This window comes from Notamacropus eugenii, chromosome 4 (assembly GCF_028372415.1).
Source record: "Notamacropus eugenii isolate mMacEug1 chromosome 4, mMacEug1.pri_v2, whole genome shotgun sequence".
NCBI classification, from domain to species: domain Eukaryota; kingdom Metazoa; phylum Chordata; class Mammalia; order Diprotodontia; family Macropodidae; genus Notamacropus; species Notamacropus eugenii.
In genome coordinates, this window is record NC_092875.1 from 394,182,842 (window position 1) to 394,208,969 (window position 26,128).

A 26,128-nucleotide genomic window follows, 5' to 3' on the forward strand; every position below is an offset into this window, starting at 1 on the left:
CTCTGTGGTCATCCAAAAAGCTCATCTCACTAGTTATCACAAGATCAATAAAATAAATATAATTAGTGTGGCAAAAGCTTTATTCAGAGAACAGCACTGAACATTTATAAGAGTCAATTAACAAGAAAAATACAATATATGTGATGAGTGTTGGAAATAATTCAGCTAGTGCTGAAATTTTTGTAGAAATCAGGAAAGAAAAAAAACAACAACAAAAACCAAGGTTTCTGGTGTCCCTATATAAAAATGGGAAACCACTAGGTGTATGGGAAAGATGCAATGTCAAGGAGAAAAAGGAATAGGCTTTTGCAGGGTAGAAGGAGAAAAGCTAGATATTCTCCAGCTTGCACAGAGAAGCTCAAGTCCTTCAATGCCAAATGTTTATTTGGCATTTCAAATTTGATACACCACAGACATCTCAGACTTAACATGTCCAAAACAGAAATAATTATTCTTTTCCTCAAACCCTCTCTTCTTCCTAACCTCATAATTTATTGAGGGCATCATATTTATTCCAATCACCTAGGTTAGCAAACTTAGGGTCTTTCTTTTCATTCTCACTTAGCCTCCATATCTAGTTGCCAAGTAATTCATTACATTAATACACCATATTTTATTTAGCAACCCCACTACTATTTAGCATTTGTATTATTTCTTATTTTGAATATATTTTTTAAATTGCTAAGATCAGATCCCAGTTCTACTACTTACTGCCTGAGTGACTTTGAACAAAGTCACTTAATCCCTCTGGACTCTGTAATGTGAAGAGCTTAGATTACAGTACCTAATGATACATATGAGTACAACTTCCATCTTTTAATTATTTTCCTTTGTGTCAGAACTTGACAGAGTCTCTTTGGATTTTGATGCCATGTGAATTTTTTAGCTTTCAAAGGAAAGAAAAAGAAACATATATCATGTCACAATAGGTTCTCAATCTTGAGTTCAAACTCAAATTAAGATCATGAAGGACTTTGAAGAATCCTCTGGAAAAGTCTATCAGATTCATCTTAAGCCATATGCTAGGTGAAGAGAAGGCTTTGTTGGTGATCAGTGATCTTTCCTTTCCCATTCTTTCCTCTCCCTTTCCATGAATGTAGGGAGTCATGCCAAAGACCAAGATGTTACTAGTATGATAGCTTAGAAGCACAGAAGAATCCTCAGGCAGCTCCCATTTGTGTGCACTGAGTGATCGTTGGGGCTACCAGCTTAATCTTTTCAAGTTATCATGGCAGTAAAATGCATAAGGCACTGAGTGAGAACCAGCTTTGTTTTTAGCCCATATTCTTCTTCACCTCCTATTGCCTCCAGGATCTGCTTGGCATTCAAAGCCCTTTATAACTTAGCTCCCTCCTCCCACCTTTCCAGTCTTCTTACACTTTACTCCCCAACACATACTCTTTGATTTAGTAACAATGGCCTCTTCTGACTGCTCCAGAAACAAGACACTGCATCTCTTAGTTCCAGGTACTTTCTCTGGCTGTCCCCTCATTCCTGGGACACTCTTTCCTCCTCTGCTCTGACTACTGACCTCCCTGGCTTCCTTTAATTCCCAACTAAAATCTCACCTTCTATAAAAAGTCTTACCCAACCCCTTTTAATTCTAGTGCCTTTCCTATGTTAATTATCTTATTTACCTGGGCCTTTGCAGGATTTGACATGGTTGTCCATTCCTTTCTACATATACTCTCTTCTTTTAGCTTCAAACACTCTATACTCTAGGTTCTCTCCTCACCTCTGTTTCCATTGGTTCCTAATTCCCTTGCTTACCTGCTTGTTACTGTAGGTGCTTCCCAAAGGTTTGGTCTTGATAGCTAATTATGTACATCCTCCAAGAGGCTGTTCATAGAGGAAAGAATACCCATGCCAGTGAAATTACATAGGCACTAAATAGGGCTCTGAAGCTATGATTAAACCCATTAAGATCAATAGAATCTTTTAATATTTAGAAAACAATACTTGTTCTAGTTCAGCCTCTTCTTTTTAAAGATAAAGATACTAATGCCCAGAAAGGTTAAATGATTTGACCTAAATTCACATAAGCCAGGAACAAAATTCATGTATCCTTTCTAATTCACAAAAGCAGGAAGGGACCAGAGAAGTCATTTAATCCAACCTGTTCTGGAATAATCGTGCCTTCAACAATATCCCTAACAAGTGGTTATCTAGCCTCCAATTTAAAACTTTTTTTAAGTGCAATATTTTATTAATGCCTTTTGTTTTACAAATTCTATTTTATTTTCTTTTTAGGTCAACATTCTCTCCCTCCTATGTCCCTTTCCTGCCACTGAGAAACCAAGAAAAACAAAACCCATTACAAACACATAAAATCAAACAAAATAAATTCCCACATTGGCCAACTCCAAAAAAATGTTTCAATTTGCACTTTGAGTCTATCCTTTCTCTCTGGAGGTGGGCAGTATATTTCATCATGGGTCCTCTGAAATTATAATTGGTCATTATGTTGATCAGAGTTCCTAAGTCTTTCAAAGCTGTTTATCTTTACCATATTGTTCTCCTGGTTCTGTGTACTTCATTTTGCATCATTCTATATGTCTCCCCAGGTTTTTATGAAATTATCACCTTTGTCATTTCTTACAGCACAATAGTATTCTATCACATTCATATAACTTACTCAGCCATTCCCCAACTGAAGGGCACTTCCCTGAGTTCCCAAATCTTTGACACAAACTTGAAGGGAATTAGGAATTATGAAAAATAGAGAAGGGGAAAGAGTACAATCCAGGCATGAGAGTCACATGAAGGTTGGAGATAGAGTGTTACATATGAAAAACAGTAGGAAAAAAAATTTACATGATAATTTTGTTGTATATTTGAAAGAAATAGCAAATTGTGCGTAACAGATTTGCAGTTTCATGTACAATCACCTTTTTTATTGTACTATGTTATGGAAATGCTTGTTTTATTCCATAAATTCTAAAAAAAATTTTAAAAAGATTAGTTTGGCTGAACTCCAGTGTACATGAATGGTAGTAATGTGCAATTAGGATGGAAAGATATGTTATGAGCAGGTTATGAAGGGCTTTAAATGCAAAAGAGAGGAGTTTATATTTGGTTTTGCTGTTGTGGTTGTTCAGTCATACATCTTGCTTGGGGACCCAGATGGCTCCTGAGGAGAGAGTGAGACTGGTGACTGCACAACCTTTCCTCACTTAAATCCAATTCACTTGCAAGTCATGACATCTCCTTCCTGATGTTATGATCCTCTTCAAGAACAAAGGACAAATAACAACCTATGAATAGCTGCCTGGAGACCCAAATGGCCAGTTCATGTTGGGTAATACAACACCTTCCTTCCTTCCTTCCTTCCTTCCTTCCTTCCTTCCTTCCTTCCTTCCTCCCTCCCTCCCTCCCTCCCTCCCTCCCTTCCTTCCTTCCTTCCTTCCTTCCTTCCTTCCTTCCTTCACCTTTTCTCTCTCCTCTCCCTCTGTCCATATAGGAAATCACCTGTGGGTGATCTGCCCAAAGTAATATAAATTTTAATCACTGAAACTTAGTTAAGATATCTTGGGATATACAGGCTAGATTTCTTTTTAATGGACCATACCTTAAACCCAAATCACTCTGGCTCTCCTTGATTGTCCAACAATGGTCCCAGTCCAAGCCTCACTAGGTCATTGTTTGGGTTCTAATGGCTCAGAGTGAGTGTAAATAGCAAATGTTTCTGTTTTGGCCAGAAACCCTGAGGGTCTTCCCCTGCCTGATTTATTTATTTATTTTTGATTACATAAAAGAAGCAGTTCTTTGCCTCATTTTTATCTATCCTTGATCACTGAATGGGCCAGGTCTGCCAACCACTTACAACTCACAGACCACTTGTAGTACACCAAAGGATTTCCTCTACATTTTTCACTGGCCACTGGAAATCCACTGGGGGTATGGGGCGGGGGGACGACGACTGAAAGCAGACTGAAGGTCACAGGTTGTGCAGGCCTGGAATGGGCATTGCTTCAGACAAACTAAGATCTGGGAAAGACCTTAGCTTAAAAAGGCTAAGGTCTTCCATTGCATCTGGGCCATCTTCAGACATCCTGATCTATATCTGGCCACTGGATCTAGATGGCTTTTGAGGAAAGAGTGAGGTTGGTGACTTTGCACAGCCTTCTCTCACTTACATCCAATTCACTTCCAAATCATGACATCTCTTTCTTGATGTCATGGTCCTCTTCGAGAACAAAGGAAAAACAACATTTCCAACTCTTGGGGACCCTGTTTGGGTTTTCCTGGCAAAGATACTAGAGTAGTTTGCTATTTTCTTCTTCAATGGACTAACGCAAACAAGGTTACTAATGTGCCAGAGTCACACAGCTAGTAAATGTCTTAGACTGGATTTTGAAGTATGGTCCTCCTGACTCCAAACCCGGCACTCTATCCACTATGTCACCCTAGCTACATTTGGTAACGGAAGAAATAAGAAGTTTGTTTGATAGGACAGAGACATGGTCAGATTTGTACTTCAGGAAAATCAGTTTGGAGGCTGTATGAAGGACAGGAGGCAGGGAAATAAACTAAAAGGCTAGTGCAACAGTCCAAGGGAAAAGTGACTAGGTCTTGAACTAGAGTCATGATTTTATGTAGGTTGAGAGAAAAAGATGCATAAAAAAAAGACAAAACAAAAGACAAGATCTGGCAACTGAATGGATACATGGAGTGATGGAGAGTATGAGCTGAAGATGAGGTTTAAGGATGATATAGGTTAAAATCTTGGATGAATGAAGCACAGTTGTGCTCTTGATAATAACACAGAAGTTTAGAAGTTATTGATGTTGTTTGTTCTTTATTCTTGAAGAGGACCATGACATCAGGGAGGTGATGTCATAACATGCAAGTGAACTGAATTTAAGTGGAAGAGGATTCTGCAAAGTCACCAGCCTCACTTTCTCCTCCGGAGACATCTCAGTCCAATGTCAAGATACAGTAAGAATGACTGGAGATGGTCCTGGATATAGTGGAAGCACCTTAGCCTGTTAAAGCAAAGGTCTTTAATAGGTCTCAGTTTAACTGAGGTAAGGCCCATTTAGTAATTAAGGCTAGCAGAAGAAGAAAGGCAGGTTTTAGGGGAAAGATAGTAAGACCAGTCTGGGACATGATGAGATTGAAAGGCCCATGGGAGATCCAGTTTGAAATCAAGTGGGTAGTGGTGACATGGAACTAAAACTCAGAAAACCAGGGTGAAAATGAGAAGGGATGGAGAAAAGAAACAAAAAGGAAAAGGAGGATCAGGATAGAGCTTTGGGGCATATCCATCATTAGTGTGTTGTCAATAATAATCTGGCAAAGGAGACAGAAAAAAAAAAAATGGTCAGATAAGAGAAGAACCGAAAAAACAGCAGTATCACAAAAACTCAGAGAAGATAGAGTATCTAGGAAGAAAGGATTAACACTGTCAGACTCTGCAGAGAGGTCAAGAAGTATGGGAACTGAGAAAAGGGGATGGGGACAAGGGTACAGGTATCGTGGTATATGCTTTGGCATGGATTGGTTGTGACAAGGAGATAGGTACTATCAGAGCCTGGAGGAGAGAATAGGTTATGATGTCAAGAGATTGCGAAATGAAGAAGATGGAGCTCAAAGCAAATGGTTTCTATTTCTCTATTTCCGTTGGCTGTGTTAAAGTCATCCTGTTAAGTAAACCCAGACAACACAGACACTATGTCTAAAAGGATATACAATGTTCACACCTGTAATTCTTCACCTTTCTCCTAAGAAGAGACAAGAATGCTTCATATCATTTATCTTCTGGGGCTATGATCAGTTGTTTAATCTGAATTCTAATACATTTTGGTGATGTTTTCATTTATATTATTGTACTCTTTGTATTATTCATTGTTTTGGTTTTACTTTCTTCACTCTCTACTAGGTCATACACAAAATTTTCTTATGTCTCCAAATTCTTTGTATTCATTACTTCTTAAGGAATAATAATATTCTACTACAATCCTATGCCATACTTTGTATAGCCATTTCCTAAGAGATGGGCACCCACTTTTTTAAAACCAATGTTTTGCTTCTACAGAAGTGCTACTATGAATATCACGGTATATATGAGACCTTTCTTTCTGTCACTGACCCTTTGACAATAACAAAGGGTATGAATGAGTTAGTGACTTTTCTCACATAATTCCAAAATCATTTTTCAGAACAGCAGGACCAATACTCATTCCACTAATAGTATATTGGTTTTCCTGGCTTCTCACAGATTCTCCAACATTATGCCTGATATCTTCTTAGTTGTGAACTGCTGTCCAGAGCTGGGAATACTTGACTTATGCAGGCAGATTTATTCTTTGACAAGCTCACAGTGACTTAGAGGTATAATACAAGAGCTCAGAGAACCCTATGCTTCAAAAGAGGGGATACTGGGAGAGAGATCTGTTTCTAAGCGGCTACCTGAACTAGGATAAAGAGAAATCTAAACCCTGTGCCTAGCAGACTTGTGTTCTGCAGGCTAGTAAGCCACAGATTTATCTATTCTATTCCACCTCCCCCCCACAATCCTACCTTGGAATTTTGTGTTTTTATCTGGTTCTGTGATACAAGGAAGATACTGATGACAAACTCTTTCAAACAAGAGGGTAAAATCCTCTCTGAGGGAGACCTCTGAGGATAAAGGTCCCCAGTCAGCCTGAGGATAGACAACTGGATCATGGATAGACAACAAAGTAAACCAAATTCTGGGTCTCCTCTGGACGATATAGTCAAAATTTATTCTCAACCAGGGAAACTGCTGAAAGCACTCTGTACAAAGTGCTTAGTGGTCTGATGTTTTATATGGAAACAAAAGCCCTTTTCAGCAACCATCAAATGATGGGAGTTTTGATTTAGATAAATTAATCTATTTGTGAGGGTTTATGGAACCATCCATCCTAGGCAGATGGTATTTTTGAGAAGCAGAAAAAAAAAGGTATTATTACTAGTTTACAAGATTCTCTAGATCAAGAACAATTTAAGACCAGTTAGACACATCGGAAACTTTCTGTCTTCCCCAGCCTAGGAAGTCTCATTCTCCCTTCCCTAGACTCCAAAACCCTACAGACCTTATGATTTTCCTTAAATATAGTGAAATAATATATTAAATATATTAATTAAATTTTAAAAATCACACATTATGATATTGAAAATATATTTTTGTTTATGGTTCTTTTTAAAAACAATACAGAGTATATGCTGTTAGCATTATCCACAATCTGTCCTAACTTTTTCCTGTGGCAGAATCAGCCAAAGGGAAAAGGTGAAAAGAATGACAACTTTTCAACTAAAAGTTTCAGAGTTTTCAAAGGATATAGTCTTATCTCCATGCTCCTAATTCTGGCCAACTTGGGGATACAAAGGCAGAAAGACAGAAATGAGGGGAGAAGATCTTTTTACCATTTGCAGAAATTCATGGCACTGGAAACTAGACACTAAATCTGGGACTAAAGAAAAATATGTTGAATGTGTATTTTCAAATTATGATGGGAATGTGGTTTGAACATTTAATGTATACTGAAGCAACTTAGTGGGGCTTGGAGACATAGCTCCCTAAGACTGTTAAAAGTAGAGATGTGAAATTTGCATGGAACAGTACCCAGACCCCTCTATCATTCTCTCTTTCCTGAAGGGTGAAAAATTTTATTGTTTTACTCTAAGGAAAGAAAGTGATTTCACAGACTAGAGAATGCCCAGTTCTAAAAAGAACTGAAACCAATCTAAAAGTTTTGTCTCTATGAGTCCAAAAGCAAAGAGGAAACAAAAGCAAGTAATGTTACAGTTTGAAGTATCAGAGGCCTTATCTGGAGCTTGAGGACTGCCTGGTACTAAGTATTCATTCTCTCCAACTTGGAAAGAATGTTGTGATAATTAAAAATAACAAAAAAGTTGAAAAAACAAAAAATATAATTTTGAGATTGGACAATTGTGGTCTTCTGTAAATGATTTTGCAGAATTTAATTACCTAGGTAAATTAGAAACAGTCACCTAAAAAAAACTAGGAGAGACCACACATTTGCAAGCTTAGGTAAGAAACTAAATTGGAAAAAGTTTACTTGACAAAATGAGAAACTGAAATGTAACGTTTTATAGTAAATTCGTGGTGAATATGAAAAGTGTGCTAATTTGCAAAGGAGACATTCAATGGAGTGAAAAGGAAACTACTTTTGTAGATGGACTATGGTATGATTTTAAAATAAAGAGTTGTAGGATTAAGAAAGTACTACAGAAGGAAAGTGAAATGTTGAATCAATGTGGAGAAAGGCATAATTTTGTGGTATGCAGGTAGTCAGAGACCTTGGGAAGAAAAGGAAAGAAAATTGGAGGAAGACAGACAAGATTTGCATTGACACAGAATAGACGTAAAGCTCAATTAGAAGATAATAAGAAGTATACAAAAGTACTCATAGAAAAGTTTTTTCTCTTCAATGCAACTCAATCTTGATTCCCTAATGGCTGGAATACAAAATTACTGATTTTTATCCAAGCTGGACCAATGTAAGATCCAGCTGTCAAAATGTGCAAAATGGGCCATAAGAAAATCCAAGGTATGCAGAAAATGTGAGGAAATCTCAGGCCTCACTGAAGAAAGAGGAGAGTAGAGAGATTTCCATGTTTGTAAAGTTGTGAATTCTACATGAAGAAATGTTTATTTCCTCCTCAGGAAATTAAATTGGTTTTGAGATTTCTCTTGACTTCCAAGTTTGATTCCAGATTTTGATATTCTTGTGGGTGTAGAAGAATAGCTAGGATTATGTAGCAAGAGTCTAAATTTATCAGATTAAAATTTGGATTCATAGTTGGTTTGATCAGTTTATTGGGGAAATTATTATTTATAGCATAGTTGATCTGAGCTCAGAATGTAAGTACTATAAGAGGTACAGAGATAGTTATTCTATATTGATTTGTGAATGCAACTAGTATAAATGACAAAACTGGTAGATGAATAGAATGATTTACATAGCTGACTTGGAGATGCATTCAACTGGTTTAATGTCATTTGACCAGTAACAAATTTAGTTTCATGTTTTAAAGTTTATGTTTATGAATTTCTTGTACTGTGATCTTGGGATATCACTGTATAGTTCTGGTAACTGTGTAATGTACCTAAAGGATGCTGCATTTGTATCTTTTAGGAGTTTAGCTTGCCCTTTTCATCTGAATGCCATGATTTTATATGTAATTTTATGATTTGATGAGTTAATAATCATTAGAGACTTTTGTCTGGAAGGCAAGGTGTCCTTCTGGCTAAAAACTGTCTTAGTATTCCAAATGGCTATCCTCTGGCTTGTCAAAACTAACTTCAATTTAATATGTTGGGAAGTCTCACTGTCCTTGAGAAGCTTTGTGAGACCTTACCAGACCCTAAGAGTTGCCATAAACACTGAAGGGCTCAGTGAAAGAAGCTACTGGGAGGGGTGCATATAAAAAGAAGTCTGGTAAATTCTACCCTGAGACCAGAGATGACAGTAAGACCTTAATTTGCAGAAGAACTAAAATTCCTTCTAGTACAAATGCATAAAGTCTGCTTATGGTACAGAAATGATTATGTGGTGCATTGTCTTACTACAGATTATGAAATCTAGGGAAAATCAGTAAATAAATTGTATCCCAATTAGTATATGGCAACTGTCACATCTTTGAGTCAACTATGGAATACCAGAACAAAATTTAAAACATTTCTCTTTTTCCCTAGGCATTGATACGCAATACCTTAACCAATCCAGACTAACTATAGCCAGTATCTTGATAAACTTTGCGTAAACTATCATGTATTCTAATTCACTTATATGTAAAACCCCATACTGTGATTATTTTCTTAATTTTTAATTTTGCATTAAGATGAATAAGGATGAAATAAAAGACAACTTAAATAACTGGAGAGGTTAAGTCCTGATGTCTGGGCCATTCCACTATTATAAAAATAAAGATACTACCAAAATTCATTCACAGATTTTATACCAATCAAACTACCAAAGGATGCTTTGCAGAGCTATACAAAATATTGCAGGCAGTGAGGTGGCACTGTGAATAGAGCACTGGGCTTTATCAGGAAGACGAGTTCAAATCCAGACTCAAAAACATATTAGCAATAGTAATAAGATAAAAAATTAAAGGCATAAGATTAGATAAAGAAGAGATAAAAATATCCTTACCTGCTGATGACAAGATGATTTACTTAGAAAATCCCAAGGAATCAACAAATACAATAACAATAACACATCTATACAATATGAACAAAATTCAGGAGGCAATAATCAAAAAGCAAACCCATTCTAAATAACTACAAAATGCATAGATATCTGAGGGTCAATCTAGCAAAGTATATAAAATGTATAAATACCATCATAAAATGCTCCTTAAAGACACGTCATCCACATCCAGAGAAAGAACTGTGAAATCGGGACGCGGAATGAAGCAGACTACTTTCTCCTGCATTATGTTTCATTTTGTTTTGGTTTTTCTCATGGTTTGCCCCATTCATTTTAACTCTTCTATGAAATGTGACTAATGTGAAAATGTATTTAATAATGTGTAGAACCCATATAAGACTGCATGCTGTCTTGGGGAGGGAGAGAGCAGAAAGGGGGAGAAAATTTAAGATTTACGGAAGTGATTACTGAAAACTGAAAACAAATAATTAAAAAAAGACATAAGGAACAATTTAAATAGTTGGAAGAATATTCAGTGTTCATGACAGGGCTATGCCAATATAATAAAAAGGACAATATTACCAAAGTTAGTGTACACTTTTAATGCTATACCAATCACTTATCAAAGGGATACTTCACAGAACTTGGTAAAATAATTTTTTAAAAAAAAACTAATTTGGAAAAACAAGAGATAATAGAATATTATGTAAAATGATGAAAAGAGGTAGAAATGAAGGCAGAACAGTACTTGTGGGAAAACAGGAAGTAAGTTTTATTTCCAACTTTGATGGGGGGGGTGTGACCTAGTACAATGAGGTAAAGGTCAGAAAACTACTGTGCATGCTCAATAAGTTGTTTGAGGGAAAGCCTAACAGAGAAGAAAATGAAGTTACATGGCCAGGGGATGGTTTAGAGGGAAATCCAAAGAACGGAATTCTATAAAGGTCCTGCTTCATCCTGATCTGGTCCTAGTCCTTACCGTGGCCATGCTGGAAGCTATCTGTTCCTTCAGGGGGAGGAACGTAGATGGCCTTCTCTGCTCTGAACTCCATTTTTAATAAAATTTTCTTGAAGTTTGTCTCTAACAGCACTTCAGATCTGAAGTTGTGTTACAAAGAGCAGTCATCAAAATCATTTGCTATTGGTTAAAAACAGAGAGGTAGATCATTGGAACTGATTAGAAAAGGGAAAATCAGAAATAATGGAATTCAACAATCCAGTGTCTGATAAATCAGAAAACAGATTACTTAAGAAAAAATTCCCTATTTGATACAAACTACTGGGAAAACTGAAAAGCAGTCTAATATGAATCAGGCTCAGAGTGATAATTTACACTATATCCACAACACTTGCTACATGAAAACATAACTTTCATGTTAAAAATCATACCAAAAAAAATTACAAGAGAAGTGTGCATTTCACAGCTACCAGTAAGAAATATTAACCTCACATGAGATATGAGATAAAATAGACAAATTTGATTACATAAAACCAAAAAGCTCCTGTAGAAACAAAATAAATGCACCTACAATAAAAAGAGAATCACATGAATGGGTAAAAAAAAAATCTTTGTATCAAATTTTTCAAGGTGGGTGGAGCCAAGATGGCAGAGTAGAAAATCACACATATGATAGCTCTTCCCCCACAGCCCATAAAATACCTGTAAAGAAAGACTCTTAACAAGTTCTAGAGCAGCAGAAGCCACAGAACAACAGAGTGGAGGAGATTTCCAGCCTGGGGTGACCTGAAAGGCTGACAGGAAACGTCTGTCACACTGGACATGGAGCAGAGCCCAACCCAGCTTTGGCCAAGCAGCAGTGCAGCTCTGGGAGGAGGATGAGAGCAGGCCTCAGGGGCAGAATCCCCAGTCGCAATAGCAACAGGTTCACAGATCCCTCAACCCACAGACGCCAAAGGTCAGTGAAAGGGTTTTTTCAGCTGACTGAGAAGGGAGAAGGGCCTTCCCATAGCTCCAGCCTCAGGCTGTGGCCCGCAGAGGTCCTATTGGGCAGGCTGCAGCAGCTTCCACAGCAGTCCGCATCCATTGTTTGAGTGTAAGACCCCTGGGGGCGTTGAGCAGGTGATGCTTACCTCAGCCCTGTGTAGAGGCCCTGCCCCCACCTAATACTCCTGAGGGATTTGAGCAGCTGATCTTTATCTCACACTGATTGGCGGACCTGCCCCTGCAGCTTATCTGAATCTCAGCCTGCAGTGCTGGCTTGGCTGAACTGGAGGCTAGGTGGTTGTGAAGACAAACCTCTATTACTCAGATTCTGGGCACAAAAATTTCTTCTTGCTCCCAGACCAGTGTACACACTTGATTGTACCACCTTGGAGGAACTGAGATCTTACAAACTCCCAGAGTACACCCTACTCTTGACAAAGGACCCAAAAGTCAAGTAACTGGTTGGGAAAATGCCCAAAAAAGGGGAAAAAAAATAAGACTATAGAAGGTTACTTTCTTGGTGAACAGATATCTTCTCCCATCCTTTCTGATGAGGAAGAACAATGCTTACCATCAGGGAAAGACATAAAAGTCAAGGCTTCTGTATCCCAAACATCCAAAATAAATATTCAATGGTCTCAGGCCATGGAAGAGCTCAAAAAGGATTTTGAAAATCAAGTAAGAGAGGTGGAGGAAAAACTGGGAAGAGAAATTGGAACAATGCAAGAAAATCACGAAAAGTGAGTCAACAGCTTGCTAAAGGAGACCCAAAAAATGCTGAAGAAAATAACAACTTTAAAAAATAGCTCAATAACTCAATTGGCAAAAGAGGTGCAAAAAGCCAATGAGGAGAAGAATGCTTTCAAAAGCAGAATTAGCTAAATGGAAAAGGAGGTTCAAAAGCTCACTGAAGAAAATAGTTCTTTAAAAATTAGAATGGAACAGATAGAGGCTAACGACTTTATGAGAAACCAAGAAATCACAAAACAAAACCAAAGGAATGAAAAAATGGAAGATAATGTGAAATATCTCATTGGAAAAACAACTGACCTGGAAAATAGATCCAGGAGAGACAATTTAAAAATTATGGGACTACTACCTGAAAGCCATGATCAAAAAAAGAGCCTAGGCATCATCTTTCATGAAATTATCAAGGAAAACTGCCCTGAGATTCTAGAACCAGGGGGCAAAATACATATTGAAAGAATCCACCAATCACCTCCTGAAAGAGATCCAAAAAGAGAAACTCCTAGGAACACTGTGGCCAAATTCCAGAGTTCCCAGGTCAAGGAGAAAATATTGAAAGCAGCTAGAAAGAAACAATTCAAGTATTGTGGAAATACAATCAGGATAACACAAGATCTAGCAGCTTCTACATTAAGGGATTGAAGGGAGTGGAATAGGATATTCCAGAAGTCAAAGGAACTAGGACTAAAACTAAGAATCACCTACCCAGCAAAACTGAGTATAATACTTCAGGGGAAAAATTGGTCTTTCAATGAAATAGAGGACTTTCAAGCATTCTTGATGAAAAGACCAGAGCTGAAAAGAAAATTTGACTTTTAAACACAAGAATCAAGAGAAGCATGAAAAGGTAAACAGCAAAGAGAAATCATAAGGGACTTACTAAAGTTGAACTATTTACAATCCTACATGGAAAGATAATATTTGTAACTCTTGAAACTTTTTTCAGTGTCTGGGTAGTTGGTGGGATTACATACACATATACACATACACACACACACACACACACACACAGAGACACCAGGGTGAGTTGAATAGGATGGGATCATATCTTAAAAAATAATTAAGGGGTGAGAGAGGAATATATTGGGAGGAGAAAGGGGGAAATAGAATGGGGCAAATTATCTCTCACAAAGAGCCAAGTAAAAGACTTTTCAGTGAAGGGAAAAGGGGGGAGGTGAGAGAGAAAACGTGAAGCTTACTCTCATCACATTCGACTACTAGGAACAACAAAATGCACACTCATTTTGGTATGAAAACATCTTACAATACAGGAAAGTGGGGGAGAAGGGGATAAACAAGGTGGGGGGAATGATGGAAGGGAGGGTAATAGGAGGAGGGAGCAATTAGAAGTCCACACTCTTGGGGAGGGACAAGGTCAAAAGAGAGAATAGAGGAAATGGGGCGCAGGATAGGATGAAGGGAAATATAGTTAGTCTTACACAACACAACTATTATGAACGTCATTTGCAAAACTATACAGTTATGGCCTATATTGAATTGGGGATGGGTGGGAAGGGAGGAAGAAAGAGAAGGTGGAACTCAAAGTTTTAGGAACAACTGTTGAGTATTGTTCTTGCATACAACTAGGAAATAAGAAATACAGTTAATGGGGTATAGAAATTTATCTTGCCCTACAGGACAAAAGAGAAGATGGGGATAAGGGAAAGGAGGGATATTAGAAGGGAGGGCAGATTGGTGATAGGGGTAATTAGAATGCTCAGCGTTTTGGGGTGGGGGGAGGGGAGAAATGGGGAGAAAATTTGGAACTCAAAATTTTGTGGAAATGAATGTTGAAAACTTAAATAAAAAAAATTCTTTTTCAGATGAAGGGATTGGTTTGCAAGATACATAAGCACACATATATATACAGTTTATACATGTATGCATATATGTGTAAGTATGTGTATGCTTAAAGTCATTTCCAAAGGGTAAGTACAAAGATTATGAACAATTCCTGAAGGAAGCATTGTAAACTATTAACAACCGTATTAAAGAACACTCTGAATCACTAATAAGAAGAGAAATGCAAAACAGAACACCTCTGAAGTTTTATTTCACATTCTCCACAACAAGCAAAGACCATAAAAAATGAGAATGGTCAAGGCTGGAGGAGTTGTGAAAAGATTAAGCACGCTAGTACATTGTTATTTGAACTGTTAATTGATAAAAATCATTTTGGAAAGCAAATAGGTATTATGCAAATAAAGTGACTAAAACATCCATACACTTTGACCCAAATGTTCCATTACTAGGCTTGTATCTCCAAGAGACTATCTATAAAAAGAAAGACCCCACATGCCTTAAGATATTTTTATAGCAGCATTTTTATGAAGGCAAAGAGTTGGAAATAAAGCTCATTGATTGGGGAACGGCTAAACAAATTGAGGTATACGCATGTAACAGAACATTACTGTGCTGTAAGAAATGACAAATGTAATTAATACAGAAGCAATAAAATATCTAAATGAACTGATGCAAACTAAAGCAGTCAAGAAAACAATACACACAATGACTATGACAATGGAAACATAAAGAAATGCAAAACAATCCAAAGTGAATTTTACAAAATTATAAGAAAAAGTATAGCTCTGTGTAACCCAGGGAATATGCACAGCACCACAGATGACAAAATGAACATGCGGGTATGGTTCTCAATCTCAAAGTATAACAGACTCTCCAAATAGAAGGCAGAAGAAAAACATTTATTCAGATGCCAGAAAGCCAAATTCCAAAACAAGAAAGCAAATCTGTCATAGTAGCCAAGAAGTCAATACGCACTATCACTGCCAGAAACTAAGCCATTCCCAAGCCTCTTCCTCCCCCTGCACTTGGGTCTTCCCACAAACAAACACTCACGAGCCAATCTATGCCTGCTTGCCTAGCTCTGCCTGCTTGCCTGTGTCCTCTCTCTCCCTCCACCCTAACTGCTCTCAATAATTTCCTCTTAGTTCTGCTCCACCCTTTCTGTTCCATCCATTCAGTAAACTTCTCCCACCACATATGACTTAGACTTCCATGTGATTTAAGCAGGTCACATGGGCCTATTAATCAATGGGAAAGATCTTTCCATTTAAATTACCATTACAGGCTCCAAAGAAGACATGTGAGAAGATACTTCTCTAACACTATTGCAGAGATAGGAAAGCTATGAATATAATATATTTCATTATTTTCAGACTTTTTCAAATTTATTGGTTTTCCTGACTTCTTTTCCTTTTTTTCTTTAAAAAGAGTATTCTATGAGATGGTTCCCTGGGAGAGAAGAAGAGAAAGGATACTGGGGAAAATTTTGATGATGTAAAAAAAGAAAAAAAAAGATATAAATACAAATTTATTTTTTAAAAAGCAAATACATACAAAATTTTAAAAATAAAAACAAAATAGTATGTATTCCAAGCAGGAATACCTATTAAAATGTATGGAGATGGGATTGGAAATGTCAAATCTGAAGGAAAACTAGGTAGTCTGTTAAGGAAAAATAGAGTACTCTTTATTTTAGCAATTTGACTGGTATGGCATTGAATAATTAAATTAAGTAGTTTCACTATTTATATTATGTTATGTTGTCCTATCTATAAGCAATTGATATTTTCTCACTTATTTAGATCTGTTTTACTTTTGTAGATAGTTGTTTATAGTTGTATTTACATAGTTCTATGTATCTTGGAAGGTAGAATCTAAATATTTTATATATTCTACAAAAACTTTAAAAGGAACTTCTCTGTCTCTTCCTGTAGAGTTCTATTCTATAATATAAAAATGCTGATGATTTGTGTGACTTTGTCCGAGGCCCATACCCAAAAGAGAACAAAGAAGGAGGAAAAGGTCTTTTATGCACAAAAATATTTATAGCAGCACATTTTATGGTGGCAAAAACCCAGAAACCAAAGTGACAACTGATTGAAGGATAGCTGCATGATATAGAAATGTAATGGATTACTATTATGTACTAAGAAATAAGGATATGGATGATTTCAAAAGCCATAGAAAAACTCCTATAAACAAAGTAAAGCAAACAAGAATAACAATCTTCACTACAACATCAATATTATAAAAATGCACAATATTGAGGAATTTCTATAAACTGATGAAAAACGAAATGAGCAGAACCAGAAGAACAATCTAGGTGATAACAACATGGTAAAAACAAAAATGTTTGAAAGATGTAAAAACTAAGATTTGAACAATAATCATTCATAACTCCAGAAGGCTGATGCTGAAACATGAGATTCATTACAGAGAGATGACGGATTTAGGGTGTAGAACGAGACATAAATATTTTTGTACACAGATACTGAGGGAATTTATTTTGTTTGATTATACATGTAATGAGAAATTTTAAAAAAAATTTTTATTAATTTGTTTTCAGTTTTCTACAACCACTTCCCTAAGTCTTAGTTTTTCTCCCCTTTCCTACCCTCTTCCTCCCCAAGATGTGCATTCTTATATGGGTTCTACACATACATTCTTATTAAACACATTTTCACCTTAGTCATGTTGCATAGAAGAATTAAAATGAATAGGAGAAACCATGAGAAAAATCCAAACAAAACAAAACATAACACATGAGAAAAATATTCTGCTTCATTCTGTGATCCAATTCCATAGCTCTTTCTCTGCATATGGAAGGCATTTTGCCTCAAGAGTCCATTTAGAATGTTTTAGATCCTTGCATTGCTGTGAAGGGCTAAGTCTACTAGAAAAATTACTTGTACACTTTGCTGTTGTGTTGTTATTGTGTACAAAGTTCTGGTTCTGCTCCTTTCATTCAGCATCAGTTCATAAAAGTCCTTCCAGGCCTCTCTGAAGTCTTCTTGTTCATCATTTCTTATAGCACAATAGTATTCCATTACCTTCATATACTGCAACTTGTTCAGCCATTCCTCAATTGATGAGCATCCCCTAGATTTCTAGTTCTTGGATACCATAAAGAGAGCTGCTATAAATACTTTTGTACATGTGGGACCCTTTCCCATTTTTATGATCTCTTTGTGATACACTCCTGGAAGCAATATTGCTGGGTCAAAGGGTATGCACATTTTTGTGGCCCTTTGGGCATAGTTCTAATTGCTCTCCAGAATGGCTGGATCAGTTCACAGATCCACCAGCAATGAATTACTGTTTCAACTCTCCCACATCTTTTCCAGCATTCATCATCTTCCTGTTTTGTCATGTTAGCCAATCTGATGGATGTGATGTGGTACCTCAGAGTTGTTTTGATTTGCATCTCTCTAATCAATAGTGATTTGGAGCATTTTAACAAATGACTATGTTTATCTTTAATTTCTTCCTCTGAAAACTGCCTGTTTATATCCTTTGACCATTTATCAATTGGGGAATGACTTGTATTCTTGTACATTTGACTCAATTCTCTATATATTTTAGAAATGAGGCCTTTATCACAGAAACTAGTTGCAAAAATTCTTTCCTAGTTTTCTGCTTCCCTCATAATCTTGGTTGCATTGGGTTTGTTTGTGCAAAAACTTTTCAATTTAATGTAATCAAAATTATCCATTTTGCAGTTCATAATGTTCTCTATCTCTGGTCACAAATTTCTCCACTTTCCATAAATCTGACAAATACACTATTCCTTGCTCCCCTAATTTTGTTTATAGTATCACTCTTTATACCTAGATCATTTATCTGTTTGGACTTTATTCTTCTGTACGGTGTCAGATATTAGTCTATGCCCAGTTTTCACCACAAGTTATCCAGTTTTCCCAGCAGTTTTTGTCAAACAGTGAGTTCTTCTCCCAGAAGGTGGGGTCTTTCGGTTTATCAAACAGTAGATTGCTATATTTATTGACTACTGTGTCTTGAGTACCTAACCTATTCCACTGGTCTACTGCTCTATTTCTTAGCCAGTACCAAGTGGTTTTGATGATTGCTGCTTTATAATATAATCTGAGATCTGGTAGGGTTAGGTCACTTTCCCTAGCATTCTTTTCATTGGTTCCGTTGATACTGTGGACCTTTTGTTCTTCCAGATGAATTCTGATATTATTTTTTTCTAACTCTAGAAAATAATTATCTGATAGTTTGATTGGTGTGGCACTGAACAAGTAAATTAATTTAGGTCGAATTGTCATTTTTGTTATATTAGCTCAGCCTACCCACAAGCAACTAATGTTTTTCCACTTTCTTAGATCTGACTTTATTTGTGTGAAAAGTGTTTTGTAACTGCATTCATATAGTCCCTGAGTTTGTTTTGGCAGGTAGACTCTCAGATATTTTATAGTATCTACTGTAGCTTAAAATGGGATTTCTCTTTCTATCTCTTGCTGCTGGGCTTTGTTAGCAACATATAGAAGTACAGATGATTTATGTGTTTATTTTGTAACCTGCAACTTTGCCAAAGTTGTTTGTTATTTCAAGTAGTTTTTTTATTTGAATCTCTAGGATTCTCTAAGTATATCATCATATCATCCTCAGAGAGTGATAACTTAGTTTCTTCTTTGGCTATTCTAATTCTTTCAATTTCTTTTTCTTCTCCTATTGCTAAAGCTAACATTTCAAGTGCCATATTGAATAACTGTGATAATAATGGACATCCTTGTTTCACCCCTGATCTTAATGGAAATGCATCTAGCTTCTCCCCATTGCATTTAATGCTTGCTAATGGTTTTAGGTAGATACTGTTTTTTATTTTATGGAAGGCTCCATTTATTCCTGTGCTCTCCAGTGTTTTCAATAGAAATGGGAGTTGTATTTTGTCAAAAGCTTTTTCTGAATCTATTGAGATAATCATATGGTTTCTATTAGTTTTGTTGCTGATATGATCAATAATGCTGATAATTTTCCTAATAGTGAACCAGCCCTGCATTCCTAGTATAAATCCTACCTGATCATAATTTATTATTCTCGTGAGAAGTTGTTGTGTTCTTTTTGCTAATATCTTATTTAAAATTTTTGAATCTATATTCATTAGAGAAATTGATCTATAATTTTCTTTCTCTGTTTTGGCTTTTTCTAGTTTAGGTATCAGAACCATGTTTGTATCATAAAAAGAATTTGGTAGGACTCCTTCACCAATCTTTCCAAATAGTCCATATAGTATTGGAATTAATTGTTCTTTAAATGTTTGATAGAATTCACATGTAAGTCCATCTGGCCCTGGAGATTTTTCCTTAGGGAGTTCATTGATGGCTTGTTCAATTTCTTTTGCTCATATGGTGTTATTTAAGTATTCAACTTCCTCTTCTGTTAATCTGGGCAATTTACATTTTTTAAAATATTCATCCATCTCACTTAGATTGTCAAATTTATGGGCATACGGTTGGGCAAAGTAATTTATAATTACTGTTTTGAGAAATATTTTAATTTTCTTTTTTTCCCCAATAGTTGAAAATGGGGAAAGAAAAAAAATTATTTTTCTAAAAAAAAATACAGAAGAGGAAGCTAGGTGGCTCAGTGGACGGAGCACTAACCCTGGAGTCAGGAAGACATACATTCAAATACAGCCTCAGACAATTACTAGCTGTGACACTGGGCAAGTCACTTATTAACCCCAATTGCCTACAAAAAATTAAACAAATAGAGAGGTAGAAGGTGTTACATATATGAAATGCTTCATTCACTTTCAGGTCTGGTATTTGTTTTAATCTTGCAAGAGGCCTCTCTAAAAGTGAGAATAGACTATAATTGCAATATAAAATAAAATACATCAATAACACTTTTTTAATCTGCATTTTGGGCACACACCTACCAGAGAAAATATTTACTAATCAAATTATTCTGATTTTAAATATATTTGTTTAGAAACAAAATTCACAGGGATGAAACTCCATCCTGCTTTTGAAAATAGAGATTTTATATGTGGATATTATATGTGAATTCTATCTATATGTGAATTCTAATACAATCAATCCACTGTGGAGAATTATATAGAATATATAACATGTGTAAACAAAGATAAAATTTCACAATTAAGAACAAAGTTCAGGTTAATAGTGTTTAATCAAAGAAAACAGTAGTTACTTAAAGCAATTTGAAATTATGCAAACAAAGTGGTAAAAATGTCCATATTCTTTGACTCTGAATTTCCCAGTAGGCATTTATGGCAAGGAGGTCACTGACAACAAGAAAGCCTCCATGTACAACAAAATATTTACAGTTGCACTTTTTGTAGAAGCAAATAACTGGAAACAAAGTGGACATCCATTGACTAGAGAATGACTAAATGAATTGTGGTATGTGGGTAGAAAAAAAATATTGCTGTGCTATATTAAACTATGAATTTGATAACTACGGATAAATAGAGAAAGATTTATATTAATTTATGCCAAGTGAAGAAAATGCAAGAAAATATATATAACATGACAACAAATTGAAAGAACCATCACAAAACAAAACAAAAAAATTAATGTTGCAAGCACCAAACAGATATGAGTAGAAATTTCCTCTACTCAACTACAAACTCTCAGGGAGAAGATAGGTTCTATTTATGTGAAACACTGAATATAATGTCAGATTTTTTTCAATATATTCACCAGTTTTCCTTATCTTTTTCTTCCTCTTTTTGAAATTTTAAATTCTTTGTTATAAGGATGGCTCTTTGGAAAAGAAAAAAGGAGGGACATAGAGAAATTCAGGTAATATAACAATAAAAAAGATATCAATTAAAATATATTTTTTAAAACAAGAAATTAAGAATGGGATGAAGAATTATGTGAAATAAGCCTAGAGATTTATTTATGGAGGGCATGCAGCAGAATGATTTAAGGCAGAATTGTTCTTGTTCACACAGACAAAACATCTTAGCTTTGATGCAGTTTATTAGTGGTCTCACTTTTTTTTAACCAGCCTTAGAGGTTTTGGGATGCTACCTGGCCAGTGTACCAATGGCTATGCATATTGACAGTCTTCGTGAATTCGTGGTTGGTCTTTGCAGCAGCTACACCAAGGAAGGAAGCTTTCATATCTGTACAGACAGCTAGTCCAGTGAGTTAGCCTAAAAAGACGCTGAAGAAGCTATTTTTATCTTGTCATGTTGGGGGAGAGAATAAAAACTATCATGGGGGAGGAAGCCTGCATGTAAGGCTTTTCACCGAAGTTACAAAAGTTACCCCAAAAAAGTTACTGACCTTTTTATAGGCAAGTTAAGAACTTACTTTAAAATAATCCTAAAAGAAAACTATTATCTAACTGTGTAGGCATAAAGTGTTATAGTAACCTGCACTTGACACAAATGTTTCTTTTACTAAGTAAAAGAATATCTCAAAAGGAGACTACGATGGAAGTTTTAGTAAATAATAAATTGATTAAAGCTCATTCAGAGGTTTGATCCATCATTTAATCTTACTTTTTACAGGCAGAAATTCATACATCAGTAGCACCTTGAATCCTGAGGCAGGGTACAGATGTCACATGAGACACGGGACAAGATAAAGACCACAGAAATATCACAGGAAAACGTCCCAAAAATAACCCTACTCTACAATTATTTTTTCATTCCTTTCTATTTCCTTAGTACATAAACATTCTGCCTATACAGCATTACTTTGCATTTGTTCACGTCATCTTAGAATTGCTCCCTAGCTTTCACATATAAATATTTCTGGGTAGATTATAAGAACTTTGAGGAGAAGGATGATGTATGTTACTTTTTGACTTTTTATTTCTTATAACTCTAACTTGATGATAGGTACACAGTAGGTACTTAATAAAAGCTTAATGTACATCCTTTTGCCTTATGTGAAATTTGTATATTTTAAGGGAAACCACGTTGTGATAGGACTCATTCCTCCCACAGTTCTCCACTTCATAGCATCACAACAGATTTTTTCCCTAAATGCTGACACCAGGACTTGATTGACTATTATCTCCATGAAGATGACTTTCAGAAAAAGAGAATGAAGAATTTGAATAAACCAATGTGCTAAATTGTATCTTGTTCTGGTCCCCCTGACCATCTCACCCCACCCCATCCCAAGTGAGTTTAGTAAATTTATAAATAGCAAGCATAAAGTAACAATACCAGGAAGTAAGACTGAAAAATCCACTTTAGTATCTTTGCCAACAAAGCCCCAGATATAGGGTCACAAAGAGTTGGCCATGACTGAAAACAACAACAAAAGATTGCAAAAGTGGACCTAAAAGTCACTTACGGATTGCCCCATTGATCCAAAGACCATAACACTCACTTACAAACTGTCTCACAAACTAATTAACTAAAGTCACATCCTGGACCATGTGCTAAATCAGGAGTAGCCAGTTACTCCTCACAGCAAGGGCCTTTTGGTCCTAATAACTGCCCACAGTCTATATGCCTCAGATAAACTGCAGATGTCTGTGGTAAGACCAGCCAAACACCAAATGTTACTGATAACTTAGAGACAAAGGGGATATGTTTATGAACAAGGTGCTACAAACAAAAGTTAGTCTGCCCCTCCAACAAAACCCTATGGAAATGAGATCGGTAAACTCCTGCCCCCAGAGCATTCTTCCCCTTCCTCTGGGGTCCATGCTGCTGACGTGCTCCCAGCTCCCAATCACAGTTACACAACTGACTCTGTGCCTCTCCACCCTCCTCATTCTCTTCCCTAGGCTGCCTGCCTTTCTCCCCCACCACACTTGTTTCTGTATTTTTCGGTGCTGCTTGCTCCTCTACCATACCACTATGCCTTATTAAAGTGTGACTGAAGGATTGCTCCCCACTGTCATCATGGTCTTTCCCAGTGAGTATCCAAAGAACTGAGCCTGCCTGCCCCCATTCAATCCAGAGGGACCTGTGTGGCCCTATTCCTTTATTCAATCAATGATTCCATAAATTAGTAATTCATTCAACATCATAAAAAAGATATTGCACAAATCATTATGAATTCCCACAGGAAAAAAAAAAACCCAACCACCAAGGACCTAATGGATTTATGTGTGAATTCTATCAAATATTCAAAGAACAATTATTTCCAGCATTATTACAAATGGTTTCTAAAAAAAGGAAAAGATAGAATTCTTCCAAATTCTTTTTAGGAGACAACTATCAACTTGAGAGACAAATCAGCAAAATAAAATTATAGATCAACACATCTAGCAGACACTGATGCAAAATATCAAATAAAATTATTAATAAAAGGCTAGACTATATTAAAAAGATTTTATACTATGACCAAACTGAATTTTCACTAGGAATGAAGGATTGGTATAACATCAGAAAATCTACAAGCATAACAGATCATACTAATAACAAAAACTAAAAAAATTCCATGATTATATCAATAAGAAATTTTTTTCAATAAAACCCAATACTCATTTCTGTTAAAGACAAGAAAAAGCACAGGAATAAAAGAATTAAGGAACCTTCCTTAATATGCTTGTTCCTTAATAGTATCTGTCTAAAACCAAGAGCTAACATTATATGCAATGAAGAAAGCCTGAGACCTTCCCAGTAAGCTCAAGGATAAAACAAACATGTCATTATTATTATCTGATATAGTTGTAAAAATGTTAGCCATAGTGATAACACAAGAAAAAGAAATTTAGGTAATAAGCATAGGAAAAAATAAAATTAAATTATCAGTTTTTGCAGATGATGTTGTGGTCTGAAGAATCCAAAAGAAGTGAGTAAAACTAATTGAAACAGTAACTTTAACAAAATTGCAAGACATAAAATAAATTCACAGAAATCATCACCATTTCTGTATATTATAAGAAAAGCTGGAAGAGAGAAAGAATAAGTGAAAAAAATTACAAAATGTATACAATAGTTTACAGGAACTATATGAACATAACTACAAAATATTCCCTACAGAAATAAAAAAAAAACCCTAAATAATATAATAAATAATAATTGTTCATGAGCAGACTGTGCCAATATAATAAAAAAAAACCCCAATACAGTCTAAAACCACTTTGGTAATCTAATGCCATACCAACAAAACTACAAAAAGATTACTTTTCAAAGTTTGAAAAAAATAATAATCAAATTTCCCTGGAGGAACAAAAGGTCAAGAATAACATTTTTCTAAATAGAAAAGAAGGGAACTCAGCAAAACTATTTGATATTGGTTAAAAAAAATAAAGAAACTAAGCAACAGAACAAATTAAAATATTGATTTTGATAAACCAAAACCCCCAACTCTTGAGGTAAAGACAAAAAATATTGGTAACACTGTGGAGTCTGGAAGAAGCATGGACCAAGACCCTATAACACATACCAAAATAAGCTCCACTCAAACAATTACCACATCTACTTCAAGTGTTGGCCATATGATTTAAATATGAAAGATCTTTTCAAAAATAATGTTTTTATAATTAAAACTTTTTATACAAAAAATAACATTTAAATAACTGGAGTGATATTTATTGTTCATGGGTGGGTAAAGCCAATATAATAAAAAATGACAATTTTACCTAACCTATTTATTCAATGCCATAACAGTTACTCAAAAATTATCTTACTGAATGGCAGAAACTGGGCACAGACCAACGTCTGACACCGTATACCAAAATAAAGTCCAAATGGGAACATGATTTAGGTATAAAGGCTGATACTGTAAACAAATTAGGGGAGCAAGGAATAGTTTATCTGTCAGAATTATATGACCAAACATGAAACAAAGAACATTATGAAATCCAAAATGGATAATTTTGATTACATTAAATTGAAAAGTTTTTGCACAAACAAAGCTAAGGTAACCAAGATTAGGAGGGAAGCAGAAAACAGAAGAAAAAAATTTGCAACTAGTGTTTCTGATAAATGTCTCATTTCTAAAACATATAGACAAATGAGTCACATTTACAAGAATACAAGTCATTCCCCAATTGATGAATGGTCAAAAGATAAGAACAGGCAGTTTTCAGAGGAAGAAATTAAAGATATCTATAGTCATTTGAAAAAATACTCTAAATCACTAGTAGAGAGTTGCAAATCTAACAACTCTGAGGTACCACATCACACCTATCAGATTGGCTAATATGACAAAACAGGAAAATGATAAATGTTGGAGAAGATGTGAGAGAGTTGGAACACTAACTCATTGTTGGTGGAGCTATGAGCTGATCCAACCATTCTGTAGAGCAATTTGCAACTATGCCCAAAGGGCTATAAAAATGTGCATACCCTTTGACCCAGCAATATTGCTTCTAGGGCTCTATTCCAAAAAAATCATAAAAGTGGGAAAAGGACTCACATGTGCAAAAATATTTATAGCAGCTCTTTTTGTGGTGGCCAAGAACTGGAAATTGAGGGGATGCCCATCAATTTGGGGATGACTAAACAAGCTGTAGTATATGAATGCAATGGAATACTACTGTGCCGTAAGAAATGAGCATGCAGATAGACTTCAGGAAAACC

General features: G+C 35.8%; 1 long non-coding RNA gene across 2 annotated transcripts in view; it reads left to right on the forward strand.

Annotated features, from left to right (window-relative positions):
- LOC140501674 (uncharacterized) overlaps positions 1–25,912 on the forward strand; it is a 35,284-nt gene extending 9,372 nt beyond the window's left edge. The window contains exons 3-4 of one of the 2 annotated variants that reach the window (XR_011966316.1): positions 21,380–21,425; positions 22,145–25,912. This is a non-coding gene — a long non-coding RNA (uncharacterized lncRNA). Of the gene's footprint in view, positions 1–2,250; positions 5,820–21,379; positions 21,426–22,144 lie in introns of those variants that run through there. The other variant, XR_011966317.1, reaches the window with a different exon arrangement.
- Positions 25,913–26,128: the final 216 nt, after the last annotated feature.